Below are 5,777 nucleotides of genomic sequence, written 5' to 3'. Positions count from 1 at the left end.
AGAATAGAGGTCACAGAGACTAACCCACAAAATTATAATTATTATATATTAGACAAAGGGGTCAAAACATGCACTGGAGAAAAGATAGCCTCTTCAACAAACCACCATCTCTCACCATGCACAAAACTCAACTCCAATTGTATCAAGAACCTAGGAATTAACCCAGATACTCTTTGTCTAATGGAATAAAATACAGGCTCTAATCTTCATCATGTGGGAATTAGACCCCAATTTCTTCAATAAGACACTGATAGCACAAGAATTAAAACAAATAATCAATAAATGGGATAGAATCAAACTAAAAAGTTTATTCTCAGCAAAAGAAACAATCTGTGAGGTGAAGACAAAGCCTACATTTTAGGAGGAATATTTTACCACTCACATATCAGATAGAGCACTAATCTCTAGGTTACATAAAGAACTCAAAAGACTAAGAAAATAATACTAATAGTGATGATGATGATGATGATGATGATGATGATGATAATAATAACCCAATCAAGAAATGGGCCAAGGATCTGAACAGAGAGTTTTTAGAAGAGAATATACAATTAATCAACATTTTTTTTATATATGATTGGTTATGGTCCTCCCTTTTCAGTACCAAGAACACTTCTGGTTCAGTTTCTAATGAAGGGAAACACGAGCAAGAATTATTCTCAGTTCTTATAAATTATTAAATATAATTATCTATGTCATTTTCTAAACATAGCTGGACATGGGAAATATAGGTTTAGAGCAGAGAACATTTTTATTAGAAACACAGTGTAAGAGAAAGAAAAAAAGAACATAATTATTTGTACCACATTGAACCACAAGAGAAATGGAACCTGGAATTCAGAAAAGAAAGATTCAAACTTTTATACTTTGGAATGTGGATGACATGGATGCCTAAAGTGAAAAGGTTATTACAAGCTTTTGAAAGAAAATTTATGTGAGTGGCAGATAATGGTTAACCAAATATAATCTGCACAGTGTATTCCAGGGGCTTTGTCAGCTGTGCACTACAGAACATACAGGTAATTCATAGCCTCATGAAGAGCATTATTCATCTGTGCCCTCTAAAATTATTCCCATAGTACAGATGAAAAAACATGGGTATCTGGATACTAAATGGCAATTCAGCAGCCCACAGAAAACTACCCAGAGACAGAACTGTATGAAATTTCTTCAAAGACCATCAATGTATTGTCAGCTCCTGACACAGGGATGTCAGTCTGGGGAAATATTATTTTCTCTCCATTTTGAAGAGAGTGCATTGAGAATATATTTCAGGGGCAACATAAATACATTTTTTCTTTCATATTAAGAAACTCTTCAGAAACAGAGCTCACAGGACAGATTTCTTAGAAGGGTAAATGTCTCGAGATTACAAAAAAAAAAAAAAAAAAAAAAAATCAGTGGCCCTGAGTGACTCAGCTCAGTAAGGAAATAAATCTAAAAGGCTTATAAGAAACTGAAAAGCAAAAAAGTAACTATTTCTAAAAATAAATATGTTCATTAGTTGCTATCTCCACAACATGTCATTAGATAAACAACAAATTATGGATGGATATTTATAGGATTGGCCAAATTTATTCCATATGATTTTATATTAAATTTCAAAGTCCAGATAATAGAATTCATGATTCACTGCCAAAAATATTACAGAAAAAAAAAAATTTAAGAAGTCATTTAACAATTTTATTACCATATGATTTTAAAGAAATTTATTCATTTTCCTGCAGCCATAGTGTAGAGAAATTTCTTATTTATTTTTCCTGTAGTAATTAACAAAGATAAGCCCTAGAATCCACTTTAAATAATCTACCCTTACAATTATACAAGAAACCTATAATAAATGAGTAAAAAAAAAGTCAATTTTAAAAAAATAATTTAAATGTTTTTATTGATTTGAAATCAATCTCTAGCTGCATTTTTGGATCCTTTTCTCATCTTTTAAGGCAAAAATATATAAAAGACAGAAGTTTGAACTTCAAATTTATACATGAGATATGTTTATTAAGTATAAAAATTCAAAATCTTTAGAAATTTAAGAAACAAAAAATAAAAACCCATCATGAGAAAAATTAAGTAATATTGATGAACATTTAAAATAAAGTAATAATCATTAACTCAAAAGGAGTTTAAATTAGTATCTATTTGTGGAAACTATTTTGCTATTGAATATACATGATACTCCCCATCACAGAGACTTACTGAAATTAGAGCATATGTGATCATGATAACATGTAAGTATGCAATGGTACTCATCCAAACACTTGGAGCCCAAGGGCATGGCTCAATACAATATACATCTTGGAAGAGACAAATAATAATCTGTAGGAAAAATGGTCACTGGGGCCAGTAACATTTCATAATATATCCAGTTTAAAAAAGAGCATAAAACACTATGTATAAATTTTACATAGGTGCCTTATGCAAGTGGTATTTCACATGTGTACATTTTTAGAAACAAAATATGTAGAACTTATGAGAAAATAAGAGTCACAAAAAGCACATAAAAGACTGAATTTTACATCCCATGTAAATATTGAAACTCACCATTACCAAGGTGATAATTTTCCCCCAAATTAACCGACAATATATCTCACCAAAACTTCTATGTACAAATATGAATATATCACAGTGAAGTCTACTTTTATGTGTATTCTATAAAGCAATAATTCAAAAAACTTTATATAAATATATGATAGAAGAAAATAGGAGAATAGAGAAAGGGGAACTACTGGATACTGAAGGGGAGCAAATTATATTTCATGTTTTATTGTTATGTCAAAATAAACCTGACTATTAAATGCAAGAATAATGCAATAATAAAAAAAAAATCATCAAGCTTTACTTTAAATGAAGAAACCAAAGCATAAATTTTTAAAATTCATCTACAAAGTTATATGTAACTTTAGCCAAAAACCTTTTCAATTATAAGAGCAAAAAAGAACTTATCATGGCCTACTATTCATATATATTGTGAAATTATAATATTGCAATAATAAAAAATCACAATATAAATAAGATCCCCATATGAATACATATGTATGTAAAAACAGTATGCTTTATTGCAATAGCAAATTCTAGATAAATCAAACCATAACAAAAATGATCTCAGCAACTTAGCTAGGGCCTTTCTCAAAATAAATTTAAACCTGTTAGGGCTGTTTACTGATGAAGAGTCCTTGCTTCCCCAATGCTGAAGTATAACACCAGAGAAGTGCACAAAGGCACGTTTAGAGTGGAAAGTAGAAGCTTTATTAAAGGACAGTAGAAAAGACTTCTCCCCAGAAGAAAAAGGGGACCAAAGAGGTAAAATCCATGAAAGGGATTTTTTTTAAACTAAGGTCTTTTTAGCTTTTTTATAGCTAAGGTCTTCCTTCAACTATCCCACATTCCTGTCACATTCCTGTCCTTTGTTCTCTTATCTTGCAGTGTTGGAATGTAGGTGGGAAGTCCCAAAGTGTGGAGGACAGGTGGGCTAAAGGAGTAATTTGGGCTGGAAGGGCTTTTGGATTAGCATCTCCATGTTAGCTGTGAGCTGCTTCATTAAAATTTCCTAGGGATGGGCTCAGGGCCTTGGGGACATTTTCAATTCCTGCTATCCTGGACTCCATTCTCAATACGATATTCATTATTGATTTTACTGGATATTAGACCCAATTTGCCTAACTACACTAACTACCTATCTATAAATCTGGGTTCACTACCAAGGATATGGCTAAGTAGTACAGTATCCCTGAGTTCACCTAACTTTAACAAAATAATAATAATGAACAAATTAAAAATAAAAGAACGTCAAAATGAAAATTAGCTAGCTCAAAAGGAAATTAGGTACCCCAAAATGACAGCTCCTCTCCTGCAGGAAAATGGAACTTGGAGATTTAATTTTGATAATTATTCCACCTGTCAATCTCCAGCATCTGATAAGACACTGGGCTGCAGGAACACACCTGCCACATAGTATTTTATGCAGATTCTGAGGATGCCCTTTGAGCATAAGGAAGGCAGCAGAGTCTCTGCCACTGACATGTTCCCCATCTGGTTGGCCAGTAGGACTGAGGAAATAGTGGCCCAGTGGAGGAGTTAAGCCTGCAGACTCCAGAGACTGCCCAGAGTCCCAATCTGCTAGCTCCTGCTTTCAACACAGCCAGTCTTGTGGTTCCAATAGACTTTCTCCACCAGCCTCCCTTGCTAGGCCAATGCACACTCACCATTTCCTGGTTCTCAGAAGTAGGGCTACTTGGGATCCTCAGTTTCTGCAAAGCAGAACAACATGTGACTCTGAAGTGTGAGACTACAGATGGCAAAAATGGAGGACTCAGGAGATAAGAAGTGAAAAGCCCACCCTCCCTGATGACACAGGACAATTTTGGACAATTCCCACAAAATGCTCTTGATTGGAAAGGGCTTCAGATCATGAACATTGAATCTGAGAGAAGTGAACAATTTTTTGAGTGACAGGGAATATTATCCAATCCAGGCATGAATAAAGGCTAGAATTTCAGGTCTTTGAGTGCTTTTTTTTTTTTAATCTGAGAAATGTACCCCAGAGTCTCAGGCTGCTGTTATTTTAAGGCAAGTTTGTTTCCCATAAGTGGGAACTAACCCAACCAACAGAACATTTTCATTTAAACTTACAAATGTAAGGGTAAAATAAATTGAAGTTAAAGCATAAAAGTTAAAGGGTAAAAGACCAGGTGTTGTAAAAGTTTCTAAGCTGCAAGGAAGGTCTGAGTTAAAATGTAAAGGAGGTATTGTTAGGTTTCTATGCTACCTGCAAAACCCGAAATTTCTGTAGCTGTTAAGACAATGCTTAGAACTGCCCAGTAAATATTTCCCCTGACTATTTGGTTGTATAGGGCTCTGTGTGGTCGCACATAGGCATTGCAGGGCCTGGACCAGTCAGTTTAAATGTAACCCCCTCCTTAGGAATGACCTATCACTCCAGCCTGACCTGTTCCCGCCAATGAATGAACCAATCATGTTTAGGAGTTGTTGTTCAATTTTCCCGCGCCTAATGATGATTTGTTCTGATGTATACAAAGCCCTCTGCCCTCCCCAAAAAGTGTACTTAAGCAGTGCTCAGCCCCTGCTCGGGGCTCTGGCTGCTTTCCCTTCTTGAGTGGGCACGGAGCCCCAGCATGCTGGTTCAATAAATCCCCCTTCTGCCAATTGCATGAGTTGTCACTTGGTGGTCTCTTTCTCCGGCGTTTCGCGGGACCCTTACACATATAAAGTAATTTGAGTTTATGGATTTTATATGCTTGTATATTATTCAGGATTTAATATAAAATAATGACAATAATTATCAAATTTTATATATTTATTTTTTTGATCTCTGTTCTTTTTAGGTGACAGGTTGAACTTTGAACTGGGAAGAAAACCCCTAAAGAAAAAGTGCCCAATAAAAACAACACATAAGGGACTGGGATTGTGGCTGAGCAGCAGAGTGCTCACCTCCCATGTGCAAGATCCTGGGTTCGATCCTCAGTACTACATAAAAATAAATAAGTGAAATAAAGGTATTGTGTCCAGCTACAGCTAAAAACAAACATAAAAATACATAAGGTAAAGGTTAGAAACCAGCCTCTACCTCAGAGCAAAGATTGTCCAAAGAAGAGTGCATGACTCTTATCCTTGGAAAGACACACCCAAGCACTCCTAGGCTCATACCCACCAGGCTGAGTTGTTTATCTACAAATAACAGGAAAGATCTGCTGTGCCTGGTGTCCCTGACTCAGTCAGGCTAGGTGAGGATCCATAGCAACCCCCTGGCAGCCACC

This window comes from Marmota flaviventris, chromosome 11, assembly GCF_047511675.1.
Source record: "Marmota flaviventris isolate mMarFla1 chromosome 11, mMarFla1.hap1, whole genome shotgun sequence".
Taxonomy (NCBI): Eukaryota; Metazoa; Chordata; class Mammalia; order Rodentia; family Sciuridae; genus Marmota; species Marmota flaviventris.
The sequence above is the reverse complement of the archived record's forward strand: the minus strand, read 5'-3'. Positions refer to the sequence as shown.